The following is a 15290-nucleotide window of genomic DNA, read 5'->3' on the forward strand; positions in this document are numbered from 1 at the left end:
GCCGGGCCAGGACTTGCCCTAAAATCACCCAGCAAATTACAGGAACCCTGGCCCCGAGCGGGAACTAGAGCCACGGCTCCTGTGCCATCGAGCCTGCACCTGCCTCCTGCTGCCGTGGGAGCTGAGACGTGCCCCGGGCACTGTGGGCAGGCAAGGGGGGAGCCCCCGGGCCCTGCCCTGCCCCCTGCAGCCAGGCAGGACTCTCAGGTGGCAGGTGGAAGGGAAGGTTTGTTCGTTGGCAGGGACGCAGCGTAGCCCAGACTTGTTACAGGAACAGGGAGCAGCCAGCACCTTCCAGCTGGGGGGGGGGGGGGGTGGCAGAGCCAGGGCCCCTTCCCAGCCCCCCAGGCCAGCTAGACTCCCCCTCCCTGCACCCGTCAAAAACTAAGACCCCCAGCAACTGGCCTCAGCCCTCTAGGCAGCCCCTCCCCTCTCCTCTCCTCCCCCTCCTTCCCGGCCCAGGTGTTCTCTGTTGCTGGCTGCACCCCCAAAGCGACCCGAACACCATCCCCACCATGGCCCAGGGGGGCTCCCGTGCGCCCCGAGGGGGGAGATTCTGCCCCCCTCCCCGGACGGGCAGCAGGGTTTCCCCGGGCCCCTCGGCACCAGCTGTTACCCCGGCACAGCCAGGCCAGGAACCCCCGCCCCGGGGGAGCCGCCATGGGCGTGCGCGGGCTGCCTGGTGCACTCTGAGCCACAGATCCTCCCCCGGCCTGCAAGGCCCCTGCTCTGTGCCCTTGGCCTGCTGGCTCCGGGCGCTGGAGGCCGAGGCGGGAAGGCAGCTCTGTGCTCGCCCTGCCCGGGCCGGAGAACGGCTCCCAGCAGCGGGACAGGGCCTGGGCGGTAGACAGGACACGTCCCCAGCTGCCCTCGGAGCCAGGCAACAGCAGCTGCGGCCTGAGCTGCCCCTGGGCTCTCTGGGGCGAGGTGGGCACCATGGCGGAGGCGCCTCTCCGTGGCTCTGGGCCCCCGATGCCTGGGGGACGAGGGCTCCTTTGCCGGCCCTTGGACCGTGTCTGGGCCCTACCGAGCTCCACAGCAGCCTCCGGGCCGTGGGCCCCCAGCACCGGGGCCTCGCTGCAGCCCCCAAGGCCCTGGACCCGAGCGAGGTCCCTGCCCTCCAGCCCGAGGGTCCCCTCGCTGGGCCAGGCTCCCCGAGAGCCGCGGCAGAGCCGAGCACACCCCGAAACCCCTCCCTCCAGCGTTGCTGCCCCCCTCCCTCCATGCTTCAGAGAGCTGGCCCACTGGCACCCCTCTTTCTGGAGGGAGGGGTTGTGACGGCGCCTCGGGGACCCCCCGACCCTGCACCCCCGGAGCAGCCAGACCAGGCTCCACCAGCCAGTAGAACGGGGGGGGGGGGGGGTTATTGCTTCTCGGGGATCCAGCCCAGCACGGACGGGACGTGGCTGCAGGAGTCAGGGCCAGGACGCCTCAGCCCCCTTGAGATGGGTCCCTGGGCCCCTGGACTCCCCCCTCCCCCTCTCCTGTTAGTCTGTCTCCTCCATGGTCCCAAGACTGCCCAGCCCCCAGCCAGGTGCCCGTCTCCCCCCCTCCCTTTGTCTCCCTCCTTGGGAAGAGCCTTGTTCCCTGCTCAGGCTGGGCCGGGGTGTCTGGGCCCTTGGCCTGCTGGCTCCGGGCGCTGGAGGCCGAGGCGGGAAGGCAGCTCTGTGCTCGCCAAGGGGCCAAGCCCCATGTGGGTGTCAGTGGGAATCCCAGCCCAGTGCAGGGGGACCCCGGTCACAGCCCCCCACTACGCCACAGGGGTGCCCTGGGGGCAGAAGGGAGGGGGACACCCAGCACCCCAGAGGGCCGGGGGGAGGGGGTACCCAGTGCCCCTGGGAGCAGGAGGGAAGGGGACACCCAGCACCCCAGAGGGCCGGGGGGAGGGGGTACCCAGTGCCCCTGGGGGCAGGAGGGAAGGGGACACCCAGCACCCCAGAGGGCCGGGGGAGGGGGTACCCAGTGCCCCTGGGGGCAGGAGGGAGGGGGACACCCAGCACCCCAGAGGGCCGGGGGGAGGGGGTACCCAGTGCCCCTGGGGGCAGGAGGGAGCTCTCCCTGCAACAGTCGGCCAGTCAGAGCTGCCAGGGTCAGGATCCGGGGAGGAGGGGCTGCAACGTGGGGCTGAGCTGTGGGGCTCTGCCTGGCACAAAGGTCGTTCCCTCCCCCCCACTCAGCGCCCTCCGGACCCGCCCGGCCAGCGGCCTGCAGCTGCCTTTGGGCATCCAGCGAATTGCAGCCCGTCCGCCTGGCGCCCTGCCCGTCGCCGGCCGACCCCCCGGCTCCTCCAGCTGGTTCATGCAAACGTTGCTCTTCGCCGGCCCAGCCTGCTCGGGGACCCCCGGCCAGCAGCCCCGCTCCCTGAGAGCCCCCCACCCCGAGGCAGCCGGGTTCCGTCCAGCTAACGCGCCTGTTCCTGCAGCGCTCAAATGCCTTTGTCACCCGGCCTCGGCGCCCTGCATCCCGGGCGTGAATGTCCCGCTGGCGTCCCAGCTCCACCCTCCCCCCGGCCCCGGCCCCGGGAGTTCCCCAGCGCGTCCCCGTTCCGCCCTGGCTTCCCCTTGGCGTTTGCGCAGCTCCGGCGCCCTTGGAGCAGCCCGTGGTCTGGCCAGAGTCCCGCTAACGAATTTCCACGTCTCCGGTAGCTTGGGGAATAGAGTCAGGCCCTGCCGGCCCGTGGCTGACGCAGGCTGACGAGCATTGGATGAGGCAGCAGTTGGACCCGGATTCCTGGCTCCTCCACGTGCAAATCCCCCGCAGCGCCGGAGCCCAGGAGCCGCGCCTGGCAAACCGCCACGTGCTACGGAGGGCCACGGCGGCTCCGGACTCTGGGCTCTCGCACCCCAGCCGCTGAGCTCTGCCCCCGGCGCCTGGCAGCCAGCACCCTCCGTGCCCCGCCCCCCGCCGGAGTGACGGCTGGCCCAGTTCTGTGGCTTTGGCTCCCCCGGCCTGTCTGACCGCGGCCCCCTGGCTCCCCCCGGCCTGCCAGCTGCTCTGCGTGTCTTGGCGGGGCACGGCCTGCGGTCGCACAGCTGCATCCTAACGGCCTCTCGTCACCGTTGGCCTGCAATCGGAGCCGGCGCTGGCGGGTCTCCTGGAGGGATGCCCTGGGGCGGCCGCGTCTGGCAAAGCCGGCTCCCGAGGAGGGGCCCGCAGCGGCTCACGTCCCAGGCGCCCCTGCCAGCCCCAGGCTGCCGTCAGAGCGGGGAAGAGCCCAAGGCCTGGTGGGGGGTCACCCCGTGGAAGGGCCCGGCTGGCCAGGCCTGGCCTCGCTGGAATCCCGACAGGAGTGGGGTAGGAGCCCCTCACCCGTGCTGGCCTCGGGGCCCTGGACAGGGCGGTGCCTTCACCCCAGCAAGGGAGGGTCTGCCTGGGCCAGGCCGGACGGCAGACGTGAGCAGAACAGGGCTGGCCCCTGAGTTGGGGGGTTCCCCACGTAGGAGCTGGGGCTAGCAGATGGGCGGGTCTCTGCATGGGGCTGGCACCATCGGCTCAGCTCTTGGTCCAGCCCCGAGGCCCCCGGGAGCTCATGGGAGCCCTGGGGGGAGTCTCCCAAGGGTGGGGGAGCCACCGGGCCCTGCCCCCCACCCCACCCAGCCGGCAGGGAGCACAGGAGGTGTGAGAGTTCCCAGGGACCCAGCGCAGCACGGACTGGTCAGCCCAGGGACCGGGGCAGCCCGGCTTGGAGAGAGGGGGGCCCAGAGCCAGCGCCCTGCCCGCCAAGCCGGTCACCCTCACCCCCAGCAGCCCAGCTCTGCCTGCAGACAGCCCCACTCCCGGCCTTGGCCTGCTTCCACAAAAGGTGGCACCTGGTTACGCCCCTTCCCGGACTCTGGGTCCAAGGGCACCGGCCAGTGTGTGCGAGTGGGAAGCTGTCACGTCGCAATTCCCATCCCTGCCTAGGGATTGGTGCACTGCGCAGGGAAACTGAGGCACACACACGGGGTTACTACAGGACAGTCGAAATCATGTGTGCCATAAAAAGGCAAAATCCCTGCAATTCCCACTTCCTCCCAGCGGGTGCCAGGGTGTCTGGCCTGCTTCAACCCAGCCCCGTCTGTCTGGCCCCCCTCCAGCCAGCCTGGCTCTAGCCAGTCCCCCTCCCTCTCCCCTCCAGCCAGCCTGGCTCTAGCCAGTCCCTCCCCCCTCCAGCCAGCCTGGCTCTAGCCAGTCCACCCCCCCCTCCAGCCAGCCTGGCTCTAGCCAGTTCCCCTCCCTCCCCCCTCCAGCCAGCCTGGCTCTAGCCAGTCCCCCCCCCCTCCAGCCAGCCTGGCTCTAGCCAGTCCCCCCCCCCCCCCTCCAGCCAGCCTGGCTCCATCCAGTCCCCCTCCAGCCAGCCTGGCTCTAGCCAGTCCCCCTCCAGCCAGCCTGGCTCCAGCCAGTCCCCCCCCCCCTCCAGCCAGCCTGGCTCTAGCCAGTCCCCCCCCCCTCCAGCCAGCCTGGCTCTAGCCAGTCCCCCGCCCTCCAGCCAGCCTGGCTCTAGCCAGTCCCCCCACCTCCAGCCAGCCTGGCTCTAGCCTGTCCCCCTCCCTCCCCCCTCCAGCCAGCCTGGCTCTAGCCAGTCCCCCCCCCCCTCCAGCCAGCCTGGCTCTAGCCAGTCCCCCCCCCTCCAGCCAGCCTGGCTCTAGCCAGTCCCCCCCCCCTCCAGCCAGCCTGGCTCTAGCCAGTCCCCCCCCCCCTCCAGCCAGCCTGGCTCTAGCCAGTCCCCCCCCCCTCCAGCCAGCCTGGCTCTAGCCAGTCCCCCCCCCCTCCAGCCAGCCTGGCTCTAGCCAGTCCCCCCCCCCTCCAGCCAGCCTGGCTCTAGCCAGTCCCCCCCCCCTCCAGCCAGCCTGGCTCTAGCCAGTCCCCCCCCCCCTCCAGCCAGCCCGGCTCTAGCCAGTCCCCCCCCCTCCAGCCAGCCCGGCTCTAGCCAGTCCCCCCCCCCTCCAGCCAGCCCGGCTCTAGCCAGTCCCCCTCCAGCCAGCCTGGCTCTAGCCAGTCCCCCTCCAGCCAGCCTGGCTCTAGCCAGTCCCCCCCCCTCCAGCCAGCCCTGGCTCTAGCCAGTCCCCCTCCAGCCAGCCTGGCTCTAGCCAGTCCCCCTCCAGCCAGCCTGGCTCTAGCCAGTCCCCCCCCCCCCTCCAGCCAGCCTGGCTCTAGCCAGTCCCCCTCCAGCCAGCCTGGCTCTAGCCAGTCCCCCTCCAGCCAGCCTGGCTCTAGCCAGTCCCCCCCCTCCAGCCAGCCTGGCTCTAGCCAGTCACCCCCCTCCAGCCAGCATGGCTCTAGCCAGTCCCCCCCCCCCTCCAGCCAGCCCTGGCTCTAGCCAGTCCCCCTCCAGCCAGCCTGGCTCTAGCCAGTCCCCCTCCAGCCAGCCTGGCTCTAGCCAGTCCCCCTCCAGCCAGCCTGGCTCTAGCCAGTCACCCCCCTCCAGCCAGCCTGGCTCTAGCCAGTCCCCCCCCCCTCTCCAGCCAGCCCTGGCTCTAGCCAGTCCCCCTCCAGCCAGCCTGGCTCTAGCCAGTCCCCCCCCCCCCAGCCAGCCTGGCTCTAGCCAGTCCCCCCCCCCCTCCAGCCAGCCCTGGCTCTAGCCAGTCCCCGTCCCCCCCCTCCAGCCAGCCTGGCTCTAGCCAGTCCCCCCCCTCCAGCCAGCCTGGCTCTAGCCAGTCCCCCCCCCCCTCCAGCCAGCCTGGCTCTAGCCAGTCCCCCCCCCCTCTCCAGCCAGCCCTGGCTCTAGCCAGTCCCCCCCCTCCAGCCAGCCTGGCTCTAGCCAGTCCCCCTCCCCCAGCCAGCCTGGCTCTAGCCAGTCCCCCCCCCCTCCAGCCAGCCCTGGCTCTAGCCAGTCCCCGTCCCCCCCCCTCCAGCCAGCCTGGCTCTAGCCAGTCCCCCTCCAGCCAGCCTGGCTCTAGCCAGTCCCCCCCCCCCTCCAGCCAGCCTGGCTCTAGCCAGTCCCCCCCCCTCCAGCCAGCCCGGCTCTAGCCAGTCCCCCCCCCCTCCAGCCAGCCTGGCTCTAGCCAGTCCCCCTCCAGCCAGCCTGGCTCTAGCCAGTCCCCCCCCCTCCAGCCAGCCCGGCTCTAGCCAGTCCCCCCCCCCCTCCAGCCAGCCTGGCTCTAGCCAGTCCCCCCCCCCCCTCCAGCCAGCCTGGCTCTAGCCAGTCCCCCCCCCCCCCCTCCAGCCAGCCTGGCTCTAGCCAGTCCCCCCCCCCTCCAGCCAGCCTGGCTCTAGCCAGTCCCCCCCCCCTCCAGCCAGCCCTGGCTCTAGCCAGTCCCCCTCCAGCCAGCCTGGCTCTAGCCAGTCCCCCCCCTCCAGCCAGCCTGGCTCTAGCCAGTCACCCCCCTCCAGCCAGCATGGCTCTAGCCAGTCCCCCCCCCCCTCCAGCCAGCCCTGGCTCTAGCCAGTACCCCCCCCTCCAGCCAGCCTGGCTCTAGCCAGTCCCCCCCCCCTCCAGCCAGCCTGGCTCTAGCCAGTCCCCCCCCCCTCCAGCCAGCCTGGCTCTAGCCAGTCCCCCCCCTCCAGCCAGCCTGGCTCTAGCCAGTCACCCCCCTCCAGCCAGCATGGCTCTAGCCAGTCCCCCCCCCCCTCCAGCCAGCCCTGGCTCTAGCCAGTACCCCCCCCTCCAGCCAGCCTGGCTCTAGCCAGTCCCCCCCCCCTCCAGCCAGCCTGGCTCCAGCCAGTCCCCCCCCCCTCCAGCCAGCCTGGCTCTAGCCAGTCCCCCCCCCCCCAGCCAGCCTGGCTCTAGCCAGTCCCCCCCCCCTCCAGCCAGCCCTGGCTCTAGCCAGTCCCCGTCCCCCCCCTCCAGCCAGCCTGGCTCTAGCCAGTCCCCCCCCTCCAGCCAGCCTGGCTCTAGCCAGTCCCCCCCCCCCTCCAGCCAGCCTGGCTCTAGCCAGTCCCCCCCCCTCCAGCCAGCCTGGCTCTAGCCAGTCCCCCTCCAGCCAGCCTGGCTCTAGCCAGTCCCCCCCCCCCTCCAGCCAGCCAGCCAGCCAGGCCCCCCCCTCCAGCCAGCCTGGCTCTAGCCAGTCCCCCCCCCCTCCAGCCAGCCTGGCTCTAGCCAGTCCCCCCCCCCCTCCAGCCAGCCTGGCTCTAGCCAATCCCCCCCCCCTCCAGCCAGCCTGGCTCCAGCCAGTCCCCCTCCAGCCAGCCTGGCTCTAGCCAGTCCCCCCCCCCTCCAGCCAGCCTGGCTCTAGCCAGTCCCCCCCCTCCAGCCAGCCTGGCTCTAGCCAGTCCCCCCCCCCTCCAGCCAGCATGGCTCTAGCCAGTCCCCCCCCCCCTCCAGCCAGCCCTGGCTCTAGCCAGTCCCCCTCCAGCCAGCCTGGCTCTAGCCAGTCCCCCCCCCCCCTCCAGCCAGCCCTGGCTCTAGCCAGTCCCCCCCCCTCCAGCCAGCCTGGCTCTAGCCAGTCCCCCCCCCCCTCCAGCCAGCCTGGCTCTAGCCAGTCGTCCCCCCCAGCCAGCCTGGCTCCAGCCAGTCGTCCCCCCCCTCCAGCCAGCCTGGCTCTAGCCAGTCCCCCCCCCTCCAGCCAGCCCTGGCTCTAGCCAGTCCCCGTCCCCCCCCTCCAGCCAGCCTGGCTCTAGCCAGTCCCCCCCCTCCAGCCAGCCTGGCTCTAGCCAGTCCCCCCCCTCCAGCCAGCCTGGCTCTAGCCAGTCCCCCCCCTCCAGCCAGCCTGGCTCTAGCCAATCCCCCCCCCTCCAGCCAGCCTGGCTCCAGCCAGTCCCCCCCCCTCCAGCCAGCCTGGCTCTCGCCAGTCCCCCCCCTCCAGCCAGCCTGGCTCTAGCCAGTCCCCCCCCCCTCCAGCCAGCCTGGCTCTAGCCAGTCCCCCCCCCTCCAGCCAGCCTGGCTCTAACCAGTCCCCCCCCCCTCCAGCCAGCTTGGCTCTAGCCAGTCCCCCTCCAGCCAGCTTGGCTCTAGCCAGTCCCCCCCCTCCAGCCAGCCTGGCTCTAGCCAGTCCCCCCCTCCAGCCAGCTTGGCTCTAGCCAGTCCCCCCCCCCCTCCAGCCAGCCTGGCTCTAGCCAGTCCCCCCCCCCTCCAGCCAGCCTGGCTCTAGCCAGTCCCCCCCCCCCCTCCAGCCAGCTTGGCTCTAGCCAGTCCCCCCCCCTCCAGCCAGCCTGGCTCTAGCCAGTCCCCCCCCCCTCCAGCCAGCTTGGCTCTAGCCAGTCCCCCCCCCCCCTCCAGCCAGCCTGGCTCTAGCCAGTCCCCCCCCCCCTCCAGCCAGCCTGGCTCTAGCCAGTCCCCCCCCCCTCCAGCCAGCCTGGCTCTAGCCAATCGTCCCCCTCCAGCCAGCCTGGCTCTAGCCAGTCCCCCCCCCCTCCAGCCAGCCTGGCTCTAGCCAGTCCACCCCCCCTCCAGCCAGCCTGGCTCTAGCCAGTCCCCCCCCCCCCAGCCAGCCTGGCTCTAGCCAGTGCCCCCCCCGCCAGCCTGGCTCTAGCCAGTCCCCCTCCAGCCAGCCTGGCTCTAGCCAGTCCCCCCCCCTCCAGCCAGCCCTGGCTCTAGCCAGTCCTCCCCCTCCAGCCAGCCCTGGCTCTAGCCAGTCTCCCCCCCCTCCAGCCAGCCTGGCTCCAGCCAGTCCCCCCCCCCCTCCAGCCAGCCTGGCTCTAGCCAGTCCCCCCCCCCCCCCCAGCCAGCCTGGCTCTAGCCAGTCCCCCCCCCCTCCAGCCAGCCTGGCTCCAGCCAGTCCCCCTCCAGCCAGCCTGGCTCTAGCCAGTCCCCCCCCCCTCCAGCCAGCCCTGGCTCTAGCCAGTCCCCCCCCCCCCAGCCAGCCTGGCTCTAGCCAGTCCCCCCCCAGCCAGCCTGGCTCTAGCCAGTCCCCCCCCCTCCAGCCAGCCTGGCTCTAGCCAGTCCCCCCACCTCCAGCCAGCCTGGCTCTAGCCAGTCCCCCCCCCCCCCTCCAGCCAGCCTGGCAGGCCCTGAAGCCCACAGGGAGCAGCCACCAGGCCGGGCTGGTCTTCTGGGTCAAACTCCGGCCCCCAGTCAGGAGTCGGCACGAGCAGATTTTCAGTAATAAACGGGGGCGCTTGGCCTCCTGCTCCCTGCCCTGTCGGGGGCCCCCCAAGCTTCCCCTCACAGCTGGAGACCAAATCTCTCCCCTAAGCCCAGGGCTGCGGGGCCTTTGGGGAAACACCAAATCCCACCGGCATTGGGATCTGAGTGCGAGAGCCAGCAGCCAGCCCGGCCGGGCAGGGGTTGTTACCTGGGCAAGGCCTGGTGCAAGCCCGACGTGGGGTGGTGAGCCCCACACCCCGCTCCTCCTGCTGGGGCAAGGGCAGGGTCTGCACTGCAGCCCCAGAAGCTCTGGGCTGTGTGTTTGCAGGGGGTCAGCTGCAGGGCCGGATTAAGGGAGGGGCTAGCCGGGCTGATGCCCAGGGTGCCAACCTATGGGGGGCGCCTCATGGCAGCTATAAGGTGAGCAGCGTGCTGGGGGGCGGGCCTGCACATACGTTGTGCGCCCGGGGGCGGAGCCGTGCATGCGTCGCACGCCCGCTGCCCGGGGCACAGGAATGGCTGGAGCCGGCCCTGTCAGCTGTGCCGTCAGCTGGGCGAATCGATCACCGTTACACTTTTGCACAAATGTGCAGTGTGTGCTGGCACCAGCCCCCAAGCGCCACAGCGCCCCCTGCTGGCACCAGCCCCCAAGCGCCACTGCGCCCCCTGCTGGCACCAGCCCCCAAGTGCCACAGCGCCCCCTGCTGGCACCAGCCCCCAAGCGCCACAGCGCCCCCTGCTGGCACCAGCCCCCAAGTGCCACAGTGCCCCCTGCTGGCACCAGCCCCCAAGCGCCACAGCGCCCCCTGCTGGCACCAGAACCCCAGCGCCACAGCGCCCCCTGCTGGCACCAGAACCCCAGCGCCACAGCGCCCCCTGCTGGCACCAGCCCCCAGTGCCACAGCGCCCCCTGCTGGCACCAGCCCCCCAGCGCCACAGCGCCCCCTGCTGGCACCAGAACCCCAGCGCTCACCGTCTGTCCGCGAGAACTGGCAACAGGGCCTGCCCCTGGCTGTTGGGGGGCGCTGGCCCTTCCCTGGCCAACTCAGCCTCCCCAGGACTCATCCCTGGCTGCTCTGGGGTGGGGGGGTGCTTGGTGCGGGGGGTGCGGCTTCTCTGTGCCCATAAAGTTGCCCCCGCGTGCCAGCCTCGCGCACCGCTGGGGCAATTTGCGTGTCACTGGCGGACACAGGCGGCAAATGGCTGGAGGCAGGTGGCATGTGCCAGCCAGGCACTGGTTGGGTCTGGGCAGCCGACGTCGGGTTTGCAGCTGCAAAGCGCTGCTCCCCGGCAGTCAAAGGAAAGCAGAGCCGGGGGGCAGGGGGCAAGCCTGGTTCCAGGGGGCACGCTGCCCGGCCAGTTGTGAACCCCCCCCCCCAGCTGGAGACGGCGACGTGCTCCCGCTCCCAGGGCTGCCCGGCTGGGGCCCCTTGGCAAGACGGGGCCCGTGGGCCGGCTGCCGGGAAGGCCGAGAAGGGCCGGGCTGGGCCAGCGAGGGGGCTTGGCCGAGGGAGGCTGTTTTCCAAGGGGAAAGGAACATTTGAAACCCTGCTGGGTCTGAGACCGGCCCGGCCCCTGTGGGCGCTGACGCCCGCCGTGACGCCAGCAGGAAACCGGAGCCGGTCACTGGGATCCATCCCGGCCCAGGGCTGACTCATGGCAGGGGAGACGCTCCACTGGAGGCCTCGTGCCCAGCTCCGAGCCCCCAGGACTGGCAGGGCCTGTGGATTGGGACAGGGAAGGGCTGGTGGGGAGCCCAGGGCTGGGAGGAAGGGGCACTGGCAGGGGCTGTGGGTTGAGAATGTGGGGCACTGGCAGAGCTGTGGGGAGGCCTCGTTTGGGGCGGACACAGGTCCAGGGGCAGTGACGGGCGGGGGCTGCCGGAGGAGCAAGGGGGGTCTCGCGGTGACGGCGGCCGAGAGCTGCCCTGGAGAAGGGGAGTCGCTGGGTGTCTCTACCCCAGCATCTCTGTGGGGCCGGGACAAGCCGCGCGAACCCACGAGCTCGGAGCCCAGCGTGAGAGCTGCTGCAGCGAGGCCAGTGGGGCCGGCTCTGCTCCCAGGAAGCTCCGTAAACCCCAGGAAACTCAGCCCCAGGCGGCCCCGCGGGCCACCCCTCGTCAGCCCCGTGTGCTCAGCCCCGGCTGCCAAAGGGGCTCAGGACCTTCCGGGGGGGAGGTCACGTTTGCGAGGCGCCGGCTCCGATGGGGCAGCTGGGCAGGGAGGCTCCGTCCGGGTAGCACCGGGCTGGGGAGAGGCAGGTGGCTCCCCGCCATGGGGCAGGGGCTCTGGGTCAGGCCGCCAGGAGCTGGCTGCACGGCTGCAGAAGGGGTATCTGTGGCAACGGCAGGTCATGGGAGGCCGAGGGCGGAGCCGCTGCCTCGGGCAGCAGATGAGACAGAAGCCGACTGTGCAGAGTCCTGTCCTCAGGCACCCGGGAGCCCGGCCCGGACGCTGAGTCAGCAGCTGGGGGGAGCGATGTTCCGGGAGGCACGTCGCCTGCCGCCCCCGCTCAGCAGCTACAGGAGCGAACAGCGGCCGTTCCCAGGGGAGCGCCAGGTATGCCAGGGCTGGGCCACGCTGAGCCACGGCACCTCCGGCCTGGCCACGCTGAGCCACGGCACCTCTGGCCTGGCCACGCTGAGCCAGGGCACCTCCGGCCTGGCCACTCTGAGCCACGGCACCTCCGGCCTGGCCACGCTGAGCCACGGCACCTCCGGCCTGGCCACGCTGAGCCACGCCACCTCGGCCTGGCCACGCTGAGCCAGGGCACCTCTGGCCTGGCCACGCTGAGCCACGCCACCTCGGCATGGCCACGCTGAGCCACGGCACCTCTGGCCTGGCCACGCTGAGCCCGGCACCTCTGGCCTGGCCACGCTGAGCCACGGCACCTCCGGCCTGGCGGTTCTGAGCCCGGCACCTCCGGCCTGGCCACGCTGAGCCACGGCACCTCCGGCCTGGCCACGCTGAGCCATGGCACCTCCGGCCTGGCAGTTCTGAGCCCGGCACCTCCGGCCTGGCGGTTCTGAGCTTGCTGCCCCTTTTACAAGCAGGGAACTGCGTGAGTGCGGGCGCTTTTCAGTGCCAATGATGCGCCGGCCGAGGGCATGTTGACGTCCGTGCCTGCTGGGGCAGGGCAGCCCTGGCGGTCGGTCCTGCGCCATCGCCCCCGTGGTGGCCACAGCGCTGCGAGCAGCCGGGCCAGGGCCCAGCCGGCACAGGAGCGACAGCGTCTGGGCCAAGCTGCGACCCGGCGAGCTCCCCTGGCAGCAGGCCCTGCCGGGCTGGGGCTCACACCTGGGCCAGGCGCGGGGGCTGGGACGAGGGGCTCGACCCCCGCGGGTGCAGGGGCTGCTGGCTCCCAGTGCACCTGGCCTAGCTCCTCGGCCCCTCCCTCCCTGGGCTCACGGGGACGGGCCCAGGGCAGCCCCTTGCCCGGCGCTGATGGGCCCTGCTCAGAGTCGTGGGGCGGTTTGGATGCAGGGCCGGGACCCCCCCGCCCCACCGAGCCCCACGACTGACGGGCCGGGGGAGAGTGTCGTGGTCCTGCCCTGCAGCGCCAGGGTGGGGGGTCAGCCTGTGTGACGTAGTGGGGGTACTTGCTGGGCTGTGGTGACCCCTGCTGTCTGGAGCAAGACCCAGCAGGGAAAACCTCGCTAGGCAGAGGTAAGGACAAACTTGTTGAACCAGTGGCCAGACACCCCCCATGGAGAGGAACAAAGGAAGGTGGATGCTGCCCTGGCTGGGGGGCAGGGCTGGAAGAGAGTTAGTTAGTTGCTGTCTGGGAGCATGGAGGAGACAGCCTAGGGAAGGGGCTGGAGTTTAGGGGCCCAGTCTCCCCCATCTCAAGGGGGCCTGAGGCATCCTAGCCCAGCTCTGGGACCAGATTCCATCTGTGCTGCGCTGTACCCTGGAGAGGCAATAAACTTCCTCTATTCCACCGGCTGGTGCAGTCTGTTTGTGCCATTTCGGGGTGCAGGAGACGGGGGACCCCAATGCGCCGTCACAGCCTGTAACTAAAACGCCCACAAACCAGTGCAGCCCTGCAGCGCACGGACTCACCCAGAGAGAGCAGCACACGTGTCGTGGGCACAGCCCAGCCCACCTCCTCGGGGGGCACGGGGGGCACGGCCCAGCCCACCTCCTCGGGGAGGCACAGGGGGCATGGTCCAGCCCGCCTCCTCGGGGGGGCACAGGGGGCACGGCCCAGCCCGCCTCCTCGGGGGGGCACGGGGGGCACGGCCCAGCCCACCTCCTCGGGGGGCACAGGGGGCACGGCCCAGCCCACCTCCTCGGGGGGGTACGGGGGGCACGGTCCAGCCCGCCTCCTTGGGGGGCACAGGGGGCACGGTCCAGCCCGCCTCCTCGGGGGGGCACGGGGGGCACGGTCCAGCCCACCTCCTCAGGGGGCACGGGGGGCACGGCCCAGCCCACCTCCTCGGGGGGCACGGGGGGCACGGTCCAGCCCACCTCCTCGGGGGGCACAGGGGGCATGGTCCAGCCCACCTCCTCGGGGGGCACAGGGGGCACGGCCCAGCCCACCTCCTCGGGGGGGCACGGGGGGCACGGTCCAGCCCACCTCCTCGGGGGGCACAGGGGGCACGGCCCAGCCACCTCCTCGGGGGGGCACGGGGGGCACGGCCCAGCCCACCTCCTCGGGGGGCACAGGGGGCACGGTCCAGCCCACCTCCTCGGGGGGCACAGGGGGCACGGCCCAGCCCACCTCCTCGGGGGCGTACGGGGGGCACGGCCCGGTGGCGGCATCACAAAACAGGAAAAGAGCAGGCGCTCTACCTGCAGCGACGCTCCTAGGCCTAAGGACCCGCCACCTCCAGTCTCGGGGGGCCAGTCTCAGTCTTGGGGGGCCACTTCCAGGCTCTGTGCTGCCCCCCCCATTTGCCCCCAGGCATGGGGAGGATGCAACTTGCCCGACTCTGTGTGTCGCGGTGTTTTGAACCCTCCTTGCTCAGTGTGGGACTCATGGGGCAGGGGCCATTGTGTCCTTTGATCGTCCAGACCCCCAACCGGCCCAGGGCAGGGGAACCCCTCAGTGGGGGCTGTGTGGGGTCAGAGGGGGAGAGTCTCATGAGGGAGGCAAAACAGTGACAATGCAGAGCCCAAGTGGGGGAGAGGTTCTCCCCTTAACTCTGCCCCTCTGCGTGGGGGGCCAGGGGACACCCCAGGAGCTATGCAGAGCCCAAGTGTGACGTAGTGGGGGTACTTGCTGGGCTGTGGTGACCCCTGCTGTCTGGAGCAAGACCCAGCAGGGAAAACCTCACTATGCAAAGGTAGTGCCAAACTTGTTGAACCAGTGGCCAGACACCCCCCATGGAGAGGAACAAAGGAAGGTGGAGGCTGCCCTGGCTGGGGGGCAGGGCTGGAAGGGAATTGAGTTAGTTCGGTCGGGGAGCATGGAGGAGAGCCTAGGGGAAGGGGCTGGAGTTTAGGGGCCCAGTCTCCCCCATCTCAAGGGGGCCTGAGGCATCCTAGCCCAGCTCTGTGACCAGATTCCATCTGTGCTGTGCTGTATCCTGGAGAGGCAATAAACTTCCTCTATTCCACCGGCTGGTGCAGTCTGTTTGTGCCATTTCGGGGTGCAGGAGATGGGGGACCCCCAACGCGCCGTCACACTGGTGTCAGAAGTGGGATCCACTGCACCCCGTGGATGGAGCTTCCAGCGGCGAGCGACAAGGCACAGTAGAAGCAAGAGCCCTGGAGCCAGGCGTGCTGGAGACAGAGCGAAGCGGTTCCTGGAAATCGTGGGGCGCTGCAGCACTAGACTGGTGAGTCTGCACTGAGGGGCCCAGCGGGCAGATGGCCTACGCCCGACTCTTGAAGGCAGAGCTGGTGGGGCTGTGCAGAGAGAGGGGCTTGCCTGTGCAGAAAGCAACCAAGGCCCAGCTGATTGCTCAGCTAGAAGAGAACGACCAGCCACAGGGCCAGGATCTTGTCCCCAGGGGAAGCAGCCAGACCCCCCCTGAGAGTGTGTCAGGCTCAGAGAGGGGGAGGAGTGCTGGAACTCACCGGAGAGATGAGACAGCTTCCCCCAGGAGGCCTGCAAGCTGCAGCCCATCTAGGGCAGGGGCCAGCCAAGCAGAGCTGCGGCGGCTGGAGATCCAGCTGCGGATCAAGGAATTGGAAGTAGAGGACCGAGAGAGGGACCGCCAGGACCGAGAGAAGGAGCGCCAAGATTGAGAGAGGCAGCGGCAGCATGAGCTGGCCATGGCAGAGCGGAGAACCGGCGGGGCACCGGCTGTGCCAAGAGTGGATGGGCCACAGGGTCCCAGGACTGCCAGATGCTTGGAGAGGCTCGTGGTGGCCCAATTGAAGGACGTGGGCGACATAGA

This window comes from Pelodiscus sinensis, chromosome 1 (assembly GCF_052426305.1).
Source record: "Pelodiscus sinensis isolate ZL-2025 chromosome 1, ASM5242630v1, whole genome shotgun sequence".
NCBI lineage: Eukaryota > Metazoa > Chordata > Testudines > Trionychidae > Pelodiscus > Pelodiscus sinensis.